Below are 21211 nucleotides of genomic sequence, written 5' to 3'. Positions count from 1 at the left end.
CTTTCAGCCTTTTTCTTCTGGGCTTCCTATGGGGCTGGGTTTCTAGTCCAACAATATCAACACCAATAACAACAGCATCACAACACCTGTGCTAAGAAGCTGATTGAAAAGAGCTCCCAGCCTCCCAGATGCCAAAAGGCACTGTCTCAGAAGTCCAAGAATGAGCAAGTCTCTACTTGAATCCTGCCCTCCAGCTGACTTCCTCCCCCAACAAATCCAATGCTTGCAAATGATTGGAAGAAAACCCAAGAAGAGAGGCTACTTCCTCACCAGATCTTTTATCTTTGAAATCTGCAGGACTGAGAGAGCCAAGGGCAGAAAGAACAGGGTCCATTTAAGTCCTCATAGAAACTTTGAGCTGATAGCTACTAAAAAACATGAGCAAAATCATCTGCTTTATATGGTAAGACAAGTTGTCTTCTCACAGTTGGAAATGAAAACCTCCAAAGTAATTAGAGAGCTCCTTACCCACCAGCGTCCCACGTCACTGCACCCGTCCTTGTTTGCCCAACACACTTTTTTGGAATAGATCCCTCTGCCTACCCCCATGTTTATCATGGGGTGTCCTCGGAGTGCCCATTCGGTGGACTCCAGACACTCGGAGGCTCCAGCCCAGAGATCAGAGCCCGGCAGTATCCCTTTCTTCAGAATTTGTGTGGGGGCCCAGAGAGAATCTATCTGTCTCAAGGGGTAGCTGGACTGTGGCCAAGTGAGCTTCAAAGCAAGGCAGGCATCCCCAGAAGTCAGCATGGGGTGTGTAGAGTCATGAGCAGCTGTAAGGGATTTGCTTCCAGTTCCCAAACTTATGCATGTATTCTGAGAGGATGTCACATTGGGTCTGAGAGCATTCTGTATTCTGAGAGCTCTTTTTTCCCTGTGGCCCTTGTATGTTCACCCTTCCACTGCCTCAAAGAAAGGCAGGCCTCCCCCTATGTGGAATCTCACTGTGGTTAAGGCTCCAGGGTTTGAAAACTCACTGCTCCAAACAAGGGACCATTCAACAATAAATCATTCCTGAGTCCCAGGGGAGAAGAGCAGAGCGAGAACTTGGCAAGGGATGCCAAAGAACAGCACCGATTTCATTCCAGAGCTGAGCTCAGGATGAGGTTCTGTGCCCCAGCACTCCACCTTTCTTAGAATTTGAAAACACCTTTTATAGATGGAGGAATAATTTGGGATTAGACCAGAACACATCCTGAGAGTATCATAAAGAAGTGTTGGGGCTGGAGTTGCAGGTCAGTGGTAAAGCGCTTGCCTAACACATGTGAGACACTGGGTTCCATCCTCAGCACCACATGAAAATAAGTAAATAAAATAAAGGTATTGAGTCCATCTACAACTAAAAAATATTTTTTAAAAAATAAGTTTTGAATATAGTGGTTAATGTGAAAAAGGTATCTACCCTGGGTAGTGAGGGGAGGTAAAATAGGAGAAAATCATCATAAATGGTAGAAATCATCATTTACTTACTAAGCTTTGAGTTTAAATACAGTTTAAGGTTTAACATTTATTTTTTATGTCAAGCTTAAGGTGACAGTAGCTTATTTTTAAAAAATCCTGGCCCACGCACAGTGGCGTATCCCAGCAATTTGGAAGACTGAGACAAGAGGATCACAGGTTTGAGGCCAGACTCAGCAACTTAGCAAGACCTTCAGCAACTTAGTGAGACCCTGTCTCTAAATAAAAAATAAAAAGGCTGGGGATGTAGCTCAAGGTCCTGGATTCAATCCCAGGAAAAATTAAAATAAAAAAAAATCAGGGGGTGGAGTAAAGACAATGTGAATATCTCAACAGCTCACACACAAGAAGGACAAAGATTGAAGAGGCATGTGCATGACAGAAAACAGGCCCAGGGTCAGACAGGACCACAGATAACTATGTGCAGCTTGTCTATTACACATATATGCATACACACACATACATACACATTGTGGTAGTTTGGATCTTCAGTGTTCCTGGGACAAAGACCATGTTAAATGCTTGGTCTCCAGCCTGTGGCATTATTTGGAATGGGGGTTACTTTTAGGAGGTAGATCCTAGTGGAAGGAAGTTGGGTCACTGGAGACACACTCTTAAAGAGGATATTAGAACTCCTGCCCCTTCCTGTCTCTCTCTTTTGCTTCCAGGCCCCAATGAGATGAACAGTTTCCTCTGCCACTTGCTCCCGGCTAAGAAGTGCTGCCTTATCACAGGCACGAAAGCAACAGAACCAACCAACTATGAACTGAAACATCTACAACTGTGAGCCGAAATAAACTTTCCCTTCCTTAAGTTGTTTTCTTCAGGTATTTTGCCACAGTGACAGAAAGCTAACACATACAAACTGACATGCATACATGCATATACATAGATCACACACAATGCACATGCATACATGCGGGCACACATATACATATATGTACATATATGCATATACAGAGAAACATATGCATACACTTATTTGCATGTATGTACATATACATGTATACACACAAAAACATATACAACTGCATGCACGCATACACACAGAGACACAATTGCATACACATATACACATGTGTGCTTGCACACACTCAAGTATTCAAGTATGTGGCAAAGGCAGGAAAATGGGACTTCAACTATATTCAGCCTTATTTGGGTCTCTTTGGGGATACTTTTGATGTTCAGACTTATCATACTGAAAAATAATTTTTGGAGACACTCCATAGCTTCAAAAAACAAGGCTAGGGGACTGGGGTTGTGGCTTAGTGGTAGAGTGCTTGCCTAGCATGTGTGAGGCACTGGGTTCGATTCCCAGCACCACAAATAAATAAATGAATAAAATAAGCGTCCATCAAAAGCTAAAAAGAAAAAAATTAAAAAACAGGAAGGCAAAACAAGAGAAAAGTCAAATAAGTAAGTATCCAGGAGAGTACAGGAAGGTTACAGCATAGCAACCGTGAGCCTAGAGATGGAACATTTACACAGTTGATGACTGTGGTTTTAAATATTTGGGAACCTGAAAACTGGAGCATAATTGAAAGATCTTATTGGAGCTGGGATGTTGAGGGCCACAGTCGGGATGACGCATGGCATTCTGCCAGAAGGGAGTGCTTGAGAGGTGAGGCCAGCGAGCCATTGAGAGGATGATGGTTATGTTAAGCTGTGCATTCAGTTGTATATGGACCCTGCTGTCCGGCTATAGGGCAGCTGGGGGGGAATAGGGTGGTTCTTCCTGCTTCAGTCGCCCTCTACTTTGGAGTTCCCGTTGAGGGGTCCAAGTGGGGTAGGCCCAAAGCCTGGGGAAGACTGAGAGAGTTCCTGGGGAGTGTGTGTGGAGTGCTGGTGGAGTTCGGGCAATAAAGTTTCCTGTTTGAAGATCGGTGATTTGTGCTCAGCCAGACTGCAGCACTGGGAAACTGAAGCAGAGGTTTGTGTGCTTGCTGGAAGCCCCACAGATACTGGCACTCAGGCATTGGGCCTGGGTCGCAGGCTCCCTGGCTTGTTTCCCTGCTGTTCATGCTTCCTAGGCTACTCCAAAAGGCAGAACTAAGACCTGCAGATGGAGCTTTCAGGAGGCAGATTTGGGTTCACTTTGAATAACAGAGTTATGGTTCTGCCTTGAGAGTCAGTGAGGAGCTACTTGACCTGAACATATTCCTTCAGGTAGGAGTTTGATGAGGGGCCACCTGGTGCTCACTCCAAGTCTGAGATCCCCTGACAGTGAATTAGGGGGTTTCGCATAGAGATTCTCCAATGATTGTTTAAGGTTGGTGCCTGCTATGGTTTGAATGGGTCCTTCCAAGTCCACATGTTGGGAGCCTATACTCATTGCAGCAGTGTTGAGAGGCAGGCCCTTTAAGAGGTAATTAAGCCATGAGGACTGTTCTCACTGGGGTGGGTTCTTTATATAAAGAGGAGCTCAGTACCCCTCCCTCTCTTCCTCTTGCCTCTGCCTTTCACCGTCTGCCATGATATGACACAGCAAGAGAGCCCTCACCAAACGCTGTCTTCTCCATCTTGGACTTCCCAACCTCCAGAACTGTAAGCAATATACATTTCTATCCATTAAAATTACTCCATCTGTGGTCTTCTGTGATAGCAGCACACAATGGAATAAGACAATGCCACTTGAAAGTAACTCATGCCCACGTGTACCTCTATTACTTTCCAGTTCACTCACACCTCCCTGCCTACCATTTACTCAAACAGTTAACTGTGCCCCTAAAAATCTCCAAATGCAAGCCAACAGCTAATGTTTATTTCTGAGAACAGTGACAATCTCCACAGGACAACGAAAACCATGGCTTTTCTCACTCCCTGGTAAAAACAAGGTTGCATTTTGCATTTTTTATGTATAGAAAAGGCCAAACCTAGGACTGTATCAAGCTCATTTATTATTATCAATGTACTTTCAAAGGATTTTGAAGTAACTTAAATTAAAAACACCTCCCCCCCCAAGAGGACACCTAAAGATCAAAGACAGAAGTCATTTAAAACAAAGGAGGGATGGTGGTGGTGGGAACATTATATATATATAGTGGAATGTCATAGCTATGGAACTTGAGCCCACAGTGACAATGAGAATAAGAGAAGTATACCTAGTGCTTGCTGATAACAGGAGGTGACATGTGACAGGCAAGGGCAGGGACAGTCCTCACATGCTTTAACAGGAATACTTCTTCAAAGCAGTGTCTTTGCAGAAGACCTGGCCCCATCAGCCCTCCAGGAAAGCTCACCAGTCTGGGCCTGTCTTTTCCTGCAGGGCATATGCATCTTTATATGGCCACTTCCACTTCAACCCCATGAGAAAAGTTGAAGACAAAATAAAGACAAGCTCTGCTTTGCATGTAACCAGCAAGCCCAAGGACACAAGGCATGGGTTACTGCAGCCGTAGTCTAAAAAGGAATGAGATGGTAATCAAGACTTAACCAGGAGAGACCCAGCTGACAAAGTGGCAAAGATGATGCTTTTCATGAAAACTAGACTCCAGTTACACATAGTCAATATTACTGAATGGTAAGTCCAGGCTTCCCAATTTCAAATATAAAAAAGGAAGAAAAAAAAAAAAAGATTCATCTCCCAAGTTCCATTTCCACTTAAAACCATTATAGCATGTCCTCTGACGGGAGCATGAAGCATCAGTGATAGAACTGCAAGTCTGATGAAACCAACTATTTATCTTCTTTCTGAAATATCAGTCACCCAATAACTAAAGATTAACCAATATAGGAAAAAAAAAGGCAAAGTTCAATAATGCTCAGTGAACATTTATTTTGGTCTGATATGTTGTACCACTTGTACAGGCCAGAGGTTTGGGAGAACATGGGATCTTAAGGACATCAAGTCCAAAGGGCACTCACCACACTAGTCCACCTTTGATGTGCTCCCATGACCCCCATGATAACAGCCTGGGTTCACATGGTGCTGACCTCAGAAGAGTTCAAAGCACATTGCAGTGGTGTTATCTCATCTCTTCTCACAACTCCTCTGTGGAGTGAGAAAGAAGGCAGAGCTTTATTATTCCTATTTAGAAATAAAGAATGCAAGGTAGGGACACACTGGGTGGCTATTCCAAGCCCTCATAGCTAAAGTCCATGAAAGGCTAAGAAAGCAAATCTGGATGGATTGCTCCTCTCAGTGAATCATGCTGCCCCTTGCTGAGTCCTAAAATCAAATTGTCATGGTAAAAATATAGTCTGCTAAGAGGGCCTGCCTTCCAAACCTCCCCCTGGCTATCTCGGCAAGAGATAAGTACACCTGGGGAACTGAGCGCACCTTGATCTTTCTGTGCAATATTTCTTTGACGGGATGACACTTGGAAGAATCCAGAGGATGGAATCTATAAATCCATGTAGCATTGAAGCGTCACTCCTTTCCTGCCTGTAGCAATAATATCAAAGTAATTTTTTTGGTTATAGATGGTAGGCACTGGGGTTTTTCAACACATTTTGGGTCTTCCCCCCCCCCCCCCCAGTGCTGGGAATGAAACCTACAGCTGTGCATGATATGCAGGTGCTCGACCCCTGAGCCACATCCACAGCCCACAGTTTGGTATTTGACCTAGAAATCGCCTTAGTGATGATCATACAATGATTAAAGATATCAGTTCTTAGGCCAAGAGATTTTCAGGGTTTTGTCCAGAATTAGTCACTTATTTTCCCCATATCAGGTAGTCTCCGGTCATTCAAAGAGGGAAAGAATTCAAGAACAGGAAAGGGGGGAAGGGAAGCCAGGTGGGGATAGAATCGTGTGGTGGTTAAGAGTCAGTGTGACTCAGGTAACCCTGAGTGCACCTTGTCTAACAGGCTGTCACTGATGCTTTATGACAGTATCATCAAAGTCATCTGTATCCTTTAATTAGTCTCCACACACTCTGTTTAGCAGAGTAAAGATGAAGCTACAAAAGAGAATAAAGCTATGATTTTTTTAAAAAAAATCTAATGAAAGGGACGAGAAATAAGGAAGAACCAACAAAAAGACAGGAAACCTCAGCCCTGAGGAATCATACTCTTCTAATTTTACCATCTCATCTGCAGCATTAGCTCCAGGAGGACAGAGATTTTTGTCGGAGTTGTCTAGTGCTGTCTCTCTGATGTCTAAAACAGTGCCTGATGCACAGTAAATATTTATCAGATGAATTCCGCAACCTCTGATACCATTTTCAAGCATGAAAGTTAAATGTTTCCTGCTAGAAGACAGCACTTCCAAAGGCTCCCAAGAGCCCTCATGCATGCCTTCATTTATCAGGAGGAGGAGGGCTGTGGTTACTCCAGTTCTCCTTGGGAGGTCAACCAGGCTTTTCCCCTCTGTTCAACTAGGAAAGCGCCGAAATGGTGCACATAGTCTGTTTTCTGTTGCTATAACTGAACACCACAGACAGGGTAATCCATAAAGAAAAGAGGTTTGTTTAGCTCATAGTGTCTTGAGGCTGGGAAGCCCAAGACCATTGCATCAGCATCTGCTCAGCATCTAATAAGGGCCTTCCCCAGGGGTCATGCGGTTTGAGAGAACATGGGATCTTAAGGACATCAAGTTCAGAGGGCACACATCATGCTAGTCCACCTTTGATGTGTTCCTGTCATCCCCATGATAACAGCCTGGGTTCACATGGCACCAACCTCGGAAGAGTTGACATAGCAAAGGGTATCACACGGTGAGACAGAAAAAGTGCGCTAGCTCAGGTCTCTCTCTCTCTTCTCAAAAAGCCACTAATATCATCAAAGGACACCACCCTCATGACCTCTCTAAGCCTGATTCCTTCCCAGAAGCCCTACCTCCAAATACCATTGACCTATGAATTTGGGGATTAAATTTCCGCATGAGCTTTGGAGTAGACAGCCAAACCACAGCACTGGGCTTGTTTCTGCAGTCCGGAGGCTTTGGAAGCATCCTGCAGCCAGTCCTGCCTTCTCCCCCCTCACCTGATTCGGCGTAGCCTGCTCTCCCTGGGCTCTTCTGATCATGAAGAAAACTGGGTCTGAGCTGTCCACGTGCCTTGAAAGGCATCAGAAGCAGTGTGTTGCCCCTCTCAGGAATGCACACGTTTTAAATAGGTTTCTAGGATAAAGGTATCACCTCGTACAAAGGAGCTAATCTCAGGAGGTAGGATTCTGGATCATTCGATTACTGACAGAGGAAATTATGATGCTGTGGAGGTGGGGATCTTTTTACTTCACATTACAAAAGGGGAGAGAGTTGTTATAGTCAGTTTTTTTTTTTAATTACTGTGACCAAAAGACCTGATAAGAACAATTAGAGGAGAAAAAGTTTATTTGGCTCACAGTTTCAGAGGTCTCAGTCCACAGATGGCTGACTGTTGTTCTGGGCATGAGGTGGGGGTGGAACATCGAGGCACGGTGTGTGGCAGAGAAAGGCAGCTCAGCACAGGACCCCAGGAAGCAGAATAAGAATTCTGCTCACCAGGGACAAAATATGAACCCCACAGGTATGCCCAGTGACCTGCTCTCTCCCACCACACCTGCAGTTACCACCCAGTTAATCCCTACAGGGGATTAATTCACTAATTGGATTACAACTCTCATCATCTAATCATTCCACCTCCAAACCTTCTTGCTTTTGTCTCACACATAAGGCTTTTGGGAGATACTTCATATCTAAACCATAACCAAGTTTTTTTTTCTATTCATTTTGGAGCATGTAACAATATTTTTAAAATTTTTTGTTTTAATTAGTTATATATGACAGTAGGATGCATTTGTGCACTTTGATATATCATACATAGATGGGATATAATTTCTCATTTTTAAGAGCACACATGTGGCAGAATCATATTGGTCCTGCAGTCACATAGATACATACAGTAATAATGTCTGTTTCATTCTACTATCTTTCCTATCCCCACATCCCCTCTCCTCCCCTCCCATCACTTCCCTCTACCTAGGTAAGCTATTCTTCCCTAGTGCCACCCCCCACCTTACTGTGAATTAGCATCCACATATTAGAGAAAACATTCAGCCTTTGGTTTTGTGGGATTGGCTTATTTCGCTTAGCATGATATTTTCCAACTCCATAATTTTACTCTTCTTTAAAGCTAAGTAATATTCTACTGAGTATATATAACACTTTTTAAAATCCTCTCATCTATTGAGGGACACCTAAGTTGGTTCCATGGTCAAGCTATTGTGAATTCAGCTGCTATAAACATTGATGTGGCTGTAGCACTACAGTATGCTGATTTTAAATCCTTTGGTTATAAACCAAGGAGTGGGATAGCTGAGTCAAATGGCAGTTCCATTCCCAATTTTCTGAGGAATCTCCATACTGCTTTCCATAGTGGTTGCACCAATTTTCAGTCCCACCTGCAATGTATGAGTGTACCTTTTTCACCACATCCTTGACAACATTTATTGTTGCCTGTATTCTTTTTTTTTTTTTTTAAAGAGAGAGTGAGAGAGGAGAGAGAGAGAGAGAGAGAGAGAGAGAGAGAGAGAGGGAATTTTTTAATATTTATTTTTTTAGTTTTCGGTGGTCACAACATCTTTGTTTGTATGTGGTGCTGAGGATTGAACCCCGGCAGCACGCATGCCAGGCGAGCGCGCTACCGCTTGAGCCACATCCCCAGCCCAATTTGCCTGTATTCTTGATGATTGCCATTCTGACAGGAGTGAGATGAAATCTTAGTTTTGATTTGTATTTCTCAAATTGTTAGAGATGTTAAACACTTTTTCATATATTTAGTGATGGAATGTATATCTTCTTCTGAGAAGTGCCTGTTCAGTTCCTTAGCCCATTTATTGATTGGGTTATTTGGAGGTTTTTTTGTTTGTTTGTTTGTTTTTTCTTTTTTGGTTTTATTTGTTGTTAAGTTTTTTGAGTTCTTTATATATCCTAGAAATTAATACTTTATCAGAGGTAGATGTGGTAAGATTTTCTCCCAATCTGTAGGCTCTCTTCTCACTTTATTAATTGTTTCCTTTGGTGAGAAAAAACTTTTTAATTTGAATCCATCCCATTTAGTAATTCTTGTTTTTACTTCTTGCACTTTAGGAGTCTTATTAAGTAATTCAGATCCTAGGCCAATATGGTAAAGATTTGACTTATTTTTTCTTCTACATGGCACAGGGTCTCTGTTCTAGTGCCTAAGACTTTGATCCACTTTGAGTTGATTTTTGTGCAGGGTGAGAGAGATTTAATTTCATTTTGCTACATATGGGTTTCCAGTTTTGCCAGCACCATTTATTGAATAGAGTATATTTTCTCCAGTGAGTGTTCTTGGCACCTTTGTCTAGTATGACATAATCATATTTATGTGGGATTGTCTCTGTATCCTCTATTCTGAACCATTGGTCTACAAGTCTATTTTGGTGACAATACCGTGCTGTTTTTATTACTATAGCTCTATATCATAGTTTAAGGTCTGGTATTGTGATGTCTCCTGCTTCACTTTTCATGCTAAGGATTACTTTAGCTATTCTGGGTTTCTTATTTTTCCAAATAAATTTTATGATTGATTTTTCTAATTCTAAGAAGAATGTCATTGGGATTTTAATAGGAATTGCATTAAATTTGTATAACACTTTTGGTATCATGGGCATTTTGACAATATTAATTCTGCCTATCCAGGAGCATGAGAGATCTTTCCATCTTCTGAAGTTTTCTTCAATTTCTTTCTTAAGTGTTCTGTAGTTTTCATTGTAGAGGTCTTTCATCTCTTTTGTTAGATTGATTCCCAGGTTATTTGTTTGTTTGTTTGTTTTGAGGCTGTTGTAAATGGGGTAGTTTTCCTAATTTCTCTTTCAGTGGATTCTTTGCTGATATATATAAATGCATTTGATTTATTGGTGTTGATTTTATATGCTGCTACTTTGCTGAATTCATTTATTAGTTCTAGAAGTTTTCTGGTGGAATTTTTTGGAACTTCTAGATATAAAATCATGTCATCAGCAAATAATGATAGTTTGAGTTCTTAACCTATTTGTATCCCTTTAATTTCTTTCTTTTGTCTAATTGCTCTGGCAAGAGTTTCAAGGATGATGTTGAATAGAAGTGGTAAAAGAAGACACCCTGTTTTGTTCCAGTTCTTAGAGGGAATGCTTTCAATTTTTCTCCATTTAGAATGATGCTGGTCTTGGGTTTAGCATTTTTAGCTTTACAATGTTGAAGTATGTTCCTACTATCCCTAGTTTTTCTAGTATTTTGAACATGAATGAGTGCTATACTTTGTCAAATGCTTTTTCTGCATCTATTGAGAGGATCATATTTCTTGTTTTTAAGTCTATTAATATGATGAATCCGACTTGATCATGGTGCACTATCTTTGTAATATGTTTTTGTATGCAAATTACCAGAATTTTATTGAGAATTTTTGCATCTATGTTCTTCAGGGATATTGGCCTGAAGTTTTCTTTCCTTGATGTGTCTTTGTCTGGTTTTGGTATCAGAGTGATATTAGTCTCATAGAATGAGATTGGAAGGATCCCCTCCTTTTGTATTTCATGGAATACTTTGAGGAGTATTGGTGTTAATTCCTCTTTGAAAGTCTTGTAGAACTAGGCTGAGAATCCATCTGGTCCTGGGCTTTTCTTGGTTGTTAGAGTCTGTAAACAAGTCGGGATGGCACCTGGTATTTTGCCAGGGGGAGTGGTTTGTGAGGTGGCTCCAGCGAGCCATTAAGTGTGGAGATTCCTTATTGGTTGACTGCTGTATCTAGTTTATGTTAATTAGATAAGCTGTGTGGAATGTATAAATACCCCTCCTGTCCTTCAATAAACGGCTCCCACTCCTGCTGTATCAATGTACACAAGTTGTTCGTCACCCCCCCCGCCCCCGTAGGTTTTTGATGGTGTTTTCTATTTCATTACTTGAAATTGATCTATTTAAATCATGTATGACCTTCTCATTTAGTTTGGGTAGGTCATATGTCTCTAAAAATTTGTCAATGTCTTTGATATTTTCTACCTTATTAGAGTATAAATTTTCAAAATTGTAACAATATTTTTGAACTCTAAAAATATTGATTTTTAAAACAAATAAATAAATAAATAGTTTTAAAATAAAATACCTTGCTGGGCATAGTAGCGTATGTCTGTAATCTCAGCAACTTGGGAGGCTGAGGCAGGAGGATGGCAAGTTCAAAGCCAACCTCACAATTTAGTGAGGTCCTAGGAAACTTAGTGAGACCCTATATTAAAAACAAAAAAGAATAAAGTAGCTTTAATCAATAATATTCTCATTCAACTAGTTTGCTAATTATAGTGACTAAAATAAACAGGCAGATAATACTATAGATGACTTCATCTTCAGAATCTTCTTTATTTATTACTCAAAATGCATAATTTCAAGTCAGCTAAAGGAAATAAAAATGCATACAAGATGGTAAAATAGAGATGGATTTGATGCACAAATATATTCCATTTTCTGTTGCCATAACAAAATACCCGAGGCTGTCATCAGTACATGAACCCTGGGTCACACACAAAAACCATGTCCAAACCATAATAATAGGGGATGTTCCAATAGTTCATCCAGTGTCACACCAAAGATTTGGGAGGGCCTGAAAGTCATCCTATGAGCAGCCATGAAGCCTGAAGACATTCTTAAACCTTGCAAAAGGTGGGGGTCAAATAGTTCTTTGACAATGGGATGGGATGAGGGTGGAGTGATAATCTCAGGTTAGAAGCAGAGCACTAGAGGGCCCCCGATTCTAAAGTGCTAGCTCTCTGCAGGGCTAGAAGACATGTCCCTCATTCCCTGTGAAAGTTTGATCCACTATATGCAAGCTCCTCCAAGAGCAGAGGAGAAGCCCATCCCAAATGAGAGGTAGAAGAAGGTATGGAGGCCCAGAAACCACAGTGAGGACTCTGTGGTCATCCTCTGTAACAGGGTTCATTTGAAGCTTTGACTATATTCCTTGTGGCTTTGAAACTTACATGTTTTTTTTTTTTCTTCTTCTTCCCAACCTCCTTCTCCCTGATCTTCTTTTCCTTAACTCTTTCCCTGATCTCCTCTCTGATCTTCTCTTCCCTAATCTTCTCCTGGGCCAGGTGAAGTGGCACTCACCTGCAATCCCAGGGGCTCGGGAAGCTGAGGCAGGAGGATCAGGAGCTCAAAGCCAGCCTCAGCAACTTAAGTGAGCATTAAGCAACTCAGTGAGACCCCTGTCTCTAAATAAAATACAAAAATAGGGCTGGGGATGTGGCTTAGTGGTTGAGTGCTCCTGAGTTCAATCCTCAGTATCCCCACCCTCCCCCTCAAAGCCTAATCTCCTCCCTGATCTTCTTTTCCCAGATCTTCTCTTAACCTCTCCTCTCTAATCTCATTTTCTCTGAATCACCTCTTTAAACCCTCCCTGTTCCTGCTGATGGGCAGAGTCATAACCTTTGGGACAAAGGTTATGTTTCTCCTGTGTTTCTCCTTTGCTAGCAAAGCAATAAACCTTTTTCCTTTTTCTCAAAACCATGACCTCATTATTGGATTGGTATCAGGGACAAGGGCCAAGCTTCCAGCAACACTCCTAGTTGAGGAGGTGCCCTTGGGTACTTCTGAAAACCCAGGTTGTCTGACACAAGCATTATTTTTCGTATTCATCGTTGTAAGAGGAAGCATTTCCTTGAGTTTATCCATGAAACTTCCCAGGATCCATGTCCTAAGCCAACTTTATTCCACACACCCCAGGGGGGTCCATCCAGAGATCATTTGGGGCTCTTCTCCTCCATAAGAGAAGAAAAGCTTAGAGCTGTGGCACGTGATCCTCGTGAGTAGCTTGTATCTCTCTCCTGTTTGAGTGGGCGGAGCAGGGGAACCACAGTGAGGACAGCTCTCTCTGGAAGTCACTGATGGACTGGATTAATTTCTGTCACTGGCTGGCGTATTTCGCCTTCCACTCCAGTGAGTACAGTGGGCCAGCTGTCGTGAGCTTTCTCACCACGAGGAGCAATCTGGGATTTTGTAACGTCTTTCTGTTGGTCGTAATTCATTCAACCTTATTTTTTTTTTTTTTTTTTTTGCTCTCTGCTTCTAAGTTTTCACTTCCTTTGCAGCTGCCATTTATTTTCCTGTTTATACCAGTTCTGAATTAGCTTCTTCAAAACCATGTATTTCTCTCCATAAGATCATTAGGAACTTGACTTTCTGTTGCATTTTTTCTTTTCTCCAGCAGAATTTCGACAAAATGTCATGACCAAATGACCCCTCATCCGCCAGTTTATGTTTGAAACAAAGGATTTTTTTGCAAACATTTTTCTTTGCTTTCTCCCTTTATTATTTCCTTTTCTTATAACTCACCCCACCCCCACCCCACCCATCCTCTCTCTTTCATTCTTTTTTTAATTTTGGTTTGATTTTATTCATTTTATTGATCAGCCTCTTTCAACTGCAAGATACAGTGATTGAAAAAATTCTACTTTGGGGCTGGGGGTGTAGTTCTATGGTACAGCACTTATCTAGAATGGGCAGCTCTGGATTCTATCCCCAGCACTCTTGCATGTGCGCACTCACATGCACACCAACAAAACCAACCTCAATTTCCTGCTCTCTGCCAGCAAGGGCTTTTTGTAATCCTTATATATCTTTCTAAGATTTCCTGAATGATTTTGATAGTTCACTGAGTTCAATGCATCTCTTATTCCAGTTGTCTTTCTGCAGAAACTGTTCCATGCTCCTGACATTGGTTCTTTTTTCTTAAGCCTGGTGGAATTTTAGACCTCATCTTTAGTTAGTTTAGCTATGAAAATTTTACAGAATTTTCTATAAAAACAAATAGTGTAACAGGGGTTCACTTGATGCTTTGATTATATATCCCTTGTGGCTTTGAAACATACGTGGTTTTTTTTTTTCTTTTTCCCAACCTTCTTCTCCCTGACCTTCTCCTCCTTGATTTCTTTTCTCCATCTTCTTCTTCCTGATCTCTCCTTTTGAGACAGGAGTCCCCTGTGTTTCTCCTTTGCTAGCAAAGTAATAAACCATCTTTTTCCTTTTTCTCAAAACTGTGTCCTCATTATTGTATTGGCGTCAGGGACAAGGATGGAGCTTTTGGCAATAATAATATTTCTTTGCTTTGGTTTTCCAATACTTTGGTTGGTTGGTTTTTAACATGGTTTTCAACATTAGTAGCCAAAGTTAGAGGTGGATTTTCTCCTGGAATCTGATTTCTTTTCTCAGGCCCTCCTTTAAAAGGCAATGTAACTGGATATAAAAAACTGCAGCACATTTTTCTTGAAAAAATTTATAGGAATTTATTTTGAGACCATCTAGCATTGAATATTGATTTGGAAAAGTCTGGAACAACCATGCCCTCCTCTCTCCTTTTTATAAAAGAGACTTGATCTTTTTTCTAAGTTACCCCAAAGATATTTCATTTATTGTTGAGGTTCAGGAAATTGATGCCTTGTCATCTTTTCTATAGGAATCCAAAAGATTTGATTTGCATATGTTTCATCTCCTTTTTTAGTGATTTCTAAGAAGAGAAATCACTAACCACTGAAAAAGAAGGGTTCAAACCACTTTTTTGTGTCACTTCCAAACCTTATCACCAAGACAACTTATGTCTAACACCCCTGATTTTCACACCAAAAATTCAACACTGATTCTTAAGGAATAATTTCCTTCCATCCTTCTATTCTGTCTTAACCAGGAACCTTAGTTATGCATTTATCAAGGCAGATAAACAAAGGTGAAAACTCAATAAATAGGCTGAGTAGCTATTTGTAGAGAATTGAGAGATAACTGTGTTAGACGTGTGCATTATAATTCAGGCCTTACAGTATCCACCAGAGTCTGGGAAGCATGGACTGAGACCTGTACCTAGCCAGGTGGCAATGATGAATAGACAGGAGGAGAGTTTCTTTGTTCTTAATCTGCAGAATAAAACTGTTCCTGCTTTGGGTTAAAAATAGTTATTTTTTGTTATGTTTTTCCTAATTGCCTTGTATTTTGGTATTTATTTACATGAAGAACAGCTATTGTTTGCCTATACTTACTTTCAGGCAATGGGGAGATGTGAAGGCTAACACAGCAGCTTCGTCAGCTTTCTCTCACAATGACAAAATACCTGAACTAATCAATTTATAAGGAAGAAAGGTTTATTTTGGGTCCAGTTTTGGAGATTCCAGTCCACGGTTACTTGGCCCTATTGCTTTGGGCCTGTGGAACAAATCGTGGCGAGGAGCATGTGGCACAGGAGCCCTGATCATTTCATGGGGGCCTCCTGGAGAGGAGAGGAAAGCAGGGCCCAGCATCCCAATATGCCCTCCCATAAGCCTCACCTGTTAAAGGTTCCACCACCTCTCAATAGTGCCACAGACCGGTGACCAAGCCTTTATTAAATGGGCCTTTGGGAGACATTCCACATCCGAACAATAGCAAGGTCCCTGTCAAAAAGGAGTCAAAGCCCCGCATGGAGGCTCACGCCTATAATCCTAATTTGGGAGGCTGAGGCAGTAGGATTGTAAATTTGAGACCAGCCTCAGCAAAACTAGAGAGACCCTATTGCCACAGCCCAGCTGGCTGGGCAAAATAACCGGGGGATGACGAATAACTTGTGTACGTTGATGCAGCAGGAATGGAAGCCGTTTATTGTAGGATCTGAGCGATATTTATACATTTTACATAGCTTATCTTAATTAGCATAAACTAGATACAGCAGTCAACCAATAAGGAATCTCCACACTTAATGGCTCGCTTTTGTTACTTCACAAACCACTCCCTCTGACATTTGGCCAGGCGCCATCCAGACTTGTTTACAGACTTTAACATTTCTCTGGCAAAATAACAGGTGCCAATCTGACTTGTTTACAGACCTTAACACCCTATCTCAAAATAAAATATAAAAAGGGCTAGGGATGTGGCTCAGCCCCTGCGTTCAATTTTATGTATCAAGAAGAGGGGTGGGGTTCACAGCTAGTGGACAACAGAGGCATCTGTGGAACTAACTCTAATCGTATCTAGTTTTTAAATGGGGGAAGACGGAGCACACGTTGCAGTGTGGAAAGAAACTATGAGAATTTCTGTTTATACTTATTTTATACAAAAACAAATTATGCTTTAGGTAGTTAATATTCCAAGTGACCCTGGTATCTTCATAGGATGCTTGTAACTTATGGTGATTTGTCATGAATTCTTCCCTGAAAAAGAGGTCCCTAAAGGGGGAATAGACAATGGGTTTATTACAGACAAAGCATATTTAAAGTTTTTGCTCTACTGAGCTTCACAACTGAGCAAGTAGCTTAAAAGACTAAAGCAAAGAAATTTCAAAGTGAAAATAACATTAATGATAATACAAATTCATAAAAAAATGAGAAAGTGGGCAGATACTCTACTCTTTATATTAGTTCTTTATCATTTTATACACACACACACACACATATGTGTGTGTGTATTTTTTCTTTTCTTTTTTTTTTTTTTTTTGGTACCAGGGATTGAATCCAGGGATGCTTAACCACCGAGCCATATCCCCAGCCCTTTTTATTAAATATATTTTATTAAGAAACAGGATCTCACTAAATTTCTGAGGCTAGCTTTGCCATTTTATATATGGGACTTGAACATCATGAATTTTGGTATCCAGTGGGTAAAGGGCATTTTTGAATCAATTTCCCGCAGATGCAGAGAGGAGGGATGAGTGTATATTCACTTTATTGTGCAACCATCACCACTATCCAACTTCAGAATTCTTTCATCTTGCAAAACTGAAACTCAGTACCAATTAAACAACTCCCCATTCCCCTTCCTTAATCCCTGGCAACCACTGTTCTACTGTTTTCCTCCATGAATGTGATGCCTCTAGCTATTGCATAGGAGTGAGCACCATATAGTATCTGTCTTTGGGGGATTGGCTTATTTCACTTAAGATTCACCTATGTTGTATACATATCACAATTTCTTTTTTTAATATTTATTTTTAAATTTTTAGGTGGACACAATATCTTTATTTTATTTTTATGTGGTGCTGAGAATCGAACCCAATGCCTCACGCATGATAGGCAAGTGCGCTACCACTTGAGCCACATCCCCAGCCCAGAATTTCTTTTTTTAAAGGCTGAATAATATTTCATTGGGTGCATAGACCATGTTTTCATTATCCATTTGCCCATCCATAGTTCAGTTGCTTCTACCTTTTGGCTATTGTGAATAATGCTACTGTGAACATGGGTGGACAAATAGCTCTTTGAGATCCCATGTTTAATTCTTTTGGACATACATGTGACACTAAACATTTCAGTAAGTGCCCTTTTCTAAGGTTATTTTGAACAAGGCAGAAACGTTCTTGCCGAGCTTCTCTAAATGCATTATTTTTGTTATCAGAGTTCTAGGCCAGAGGTCCCACTCTGGGGATCCAACAAATCAGGTCTGTCTGTTTGCCCCCAAAACTTAAACAGAAATGGCAATGATGAAAAGCTTGAAAGAAACTTCAATCAGTGAAGCTACACTGAGAATCAAGGGGACCCAAGTTCTTAACCCTGTCTTTAAGGGGCTGACAATGAATGATTTGAGGTTTTACAGAAAGGGGAATGAGGGCAAGTGTTGGAGTTTTGCACAGCTGTAGGCTTTTCCCAGCTGCCCATGCAGATGATCTTGATCAGGTGTGGCATGTCCATCATCATCTCAGGATTGGTCAGGTGGGGAATCACCCTGGGAAAGAAAGTTGCTGTTGCCGGGAGCTTTGATTCATCACTTGATACTTATGGGATCAGATTTTCTTCCTGGAATCCATGGTGACCTGGAGCAATGGAGAAGGATGCAAATAGAGGCAGAGACGCCAAGTCTTTAATCCTGCTTTTAGCCATCCATTAGACATTTGCAAGCAATAGTGAAGAGTCTAAGTACTTGTTATATTTTCTTGAAATTTTTTGAATGTTTGCTGGTGGCACTAAAGTAGGCTAGGCAATTCAAGCCAAAAGACTTACTGATTTTGCAGGGATGTCCTAGTGAATGCCCACCCCCCGCTACTTCCTGATCTAAGAGGCGGGATTTTTGCTGTGTGTATGTGTATGTAGTGTATGTAGTCATTTGTAATTTTACATAAATGAGAAGCAAAGGGCATATTAAGAAGAGACATGGTGAGCTGCCGAGACATTTCCTAGCAGCAGTTGTTAGTACAATGGCTTCTAAGATTTCTAATGTGGGCGGCAGTTCTACAATCACACTGATATTATAGCAATCTGTCTCTTTAAATTAAAATGGCTCCTGACCCTGCTGTCCTGTGCGCTTTCATTCCTTTCATAAAGGGGTTGATTTACAAGTTGGTTGCACTCACAACACCTTGCAAAGGAGCACACTGTCTTGCCTTAATATTTTAGAACTTTCCCGATAGAGGTATTTTCTTCTGTTTCAGTTTTCTTCATTCTAGCTCTGTATCATAAAATGCCATTTACCAAGGATTCACAATGCTTGTTCTGTGGGCTTGCCCTCCCCCAGCCTGTCAAAGAATCTTGCAAATCATTCACAGGGTGGGGGAGGGGAGATTGCCTATAATAGGAAAATGATGCCGGGGGAAGCCGGGTTCTACTCCCTCTGCGGATTTGTTTGACAAGGAAGGCAAATCTCTTCCAGGAAAGCTCTGGGCTCTGACTGGATCGAAGCCATTTTAATCCAAATGCATGGCCGTCGGCAATAGGAAAACACAGCCTCGCTGTGAAACAAAGAGTGAATGTTTCCGCACTGCGCTGCATTCACAGACTCAGAATTTTGTCTTATTCCAGACTTTTGCTACCTGAGTGGTTGGTCCCAACAGCGCCCCACGACTGCGGAAGGACGACGGCTCTGAAGCTCACACCCATGTAAACCTTTTGACTAAAGAGCACGCGGGCAGCTGTGCCCCGAGCTGTCATTTCTCATCCGGAGGAGGAAAGGCCTGGGAGTAAAGGAGGAGAGCAGTAGGATGTAAACAGGGGTCGCGACAAAGCTGAGAAAGCACAGATCCCAGGAAACCTCTCCCCGCCCCCTCTTCGCAGTTACAATCTGTGGCTACGACCCCTTTCTTAGCCTCAGTTCCCTGGGCATTTCACTCCTTTATATAAACGTTAGGATTGGGAGTTTTCCAATATTTCTAACTGGACAGCATTGAGAAGAGTGGGTACAGAAAAAAAAAATAGGGAGGAAATAATGACGGATTTGCAGTCTTTGCAATCTCTTTCAATTCCTTTTCATTCATTGGCAAAGTGTAGGTTGCCTAGGAAACCGCGTGCCTCTCAGCTGCAAAGAGGAGGGGTTGCCGGCATGTTCTTTAAGAGGTGAATGCAGGATAGCTGTGGGGGGAAAATCCTACACTGTCTTGTAATTTCAATAAGCGTGTTAAAAAATATTTTTGTATTAAGAAAATAGTGCATCCAAAATTTATTATGCATTTTTGTAAAGCTCTTTTCCTGTCACACTTCTTCAATTAGTTAAAACAATAGCTCTGTGTGTAACAGAATAAATGCACAATCAGTTGCAGATTTACCATTGAAAATAATCTGAAAATTGTAAGAACAAACGTCATTTTAATAGTTTAGGGGCTTGTTTACCTCTGCCACACAGTTATGTGTAAAACTATGTGGAATTTTATTTTACACAGCGAAATTTCTACAATTGTCTCTGAAAGGGAAAAATTTTTAAATGTTAGGAAATCATTAAAAACTAGCCCTATATAGGAGATCATGAAATATATTGTCCTGAAAGCTTCATGTCTGATACACAATGACCTAGATTGAGAGGAACTGTGTATAATAAACAGACAAAAAGAATTGTTGGGGATTCAACTGAAAGCAATTTGTTTCTTTGATAGCCCAGTACCAGTCTCTTCCTGCCTGCTACATAGAATAAAGGTGACTTTAAAAAATCAGTCGATAAACTAAAAGCCTTTCGGGAAAGGACATAATTGTCACCACCATTTCACCACTAAAATCAGATCCTTGTGAAAATGAAAATGTGCAGCATCATAATTGTAACGGCAAATAGGGGTGACGTGCTTGCCTGGAAGGGGCTAGGGTGGGGTGGGAGGAAAGGCAGCAAAATTCAAGAAAGGAAAGCAGATCTTGGGCCAAAAAGCTGTCTGAATCCCCAAGGGCATCCAGGCATTTAGAAGGATGATTTCCTGCTGACTGTATACCAAACCTCCTACCCTAAAAGAAACCCGAGAGGAAAGGGTTCTTTCATCTGTATAATCTGAGTACGTTTTTTGCACCGGGCACCCGTGAAGATCTGACTCTGAAACCGCGGCTTAGAAATGAACCCGATAGGTGAGAGAGACAGACTCAGATTACCCTCCGTGAAGCTGAGCTCCCGGAGCTCTGAGCAACCGGCGTGGCTCCTAGAATCGGGCAGCTAGGCTTGGACAGCTGGGTGCGCGTGATCCTCCCACCCAGGGTGCCGCCCTCGCTCAGTTCCTTGCAGGCAGCCGGGGCCACGGAGCCGCCACCTCGAGGCTGACACCTGCTACAGACCTTTTGGCCCCGACAAAGTCTCCTTCCCCGGGGGCTCCGGTTCCCTGAAGACGGAATTCCAGCCTGAGGCGTGCCTTTAATTTGCTTCGTGATCTCTGGGACGGCTGGCCCTTGACGTTTCTGCATCTGTAGGATTTGGACTAGAAAACTAGCGGTCAGGGCCAGGACCCTGGGAACCCCGTGAATGGGGCAGGTGGGCAGAATTGCTACTGCTATGCCTACCTCCCTAACGCACTCTAACCCGGGCACTCTCAGCTGTGTCTGGGGAACTCCGGGCCTCGAGCTCTAGTTTGAACGCCCTGGATATTTGGGGGCGGCTGAGCTTTTGTTCTTGCAGCTTCTCTTTGCACATTGGAATTGACTTGAAAGC

The sequence above is a fragment of the Callospermophilus lateralis genome, chromosome 6 (genome assembly GCF_048772815.1).
Source record: "Callospermophilus lateralis isolate mCalLat2 chromosome 6, mCalLat2.hap1, whole genome shotgun sequence".
Classification (NCBI taxonomy): Eukaryota; Metazoa; Chordata; class Mammalia; order Rodentia; family Sciuridae; genus Callospermophilus; species Callospermophilus lateralis.
The sequence above is the reverse complement of the archived record's forward strand: the minus strand, read 5'-3'. Positions refer to the sequence as shown.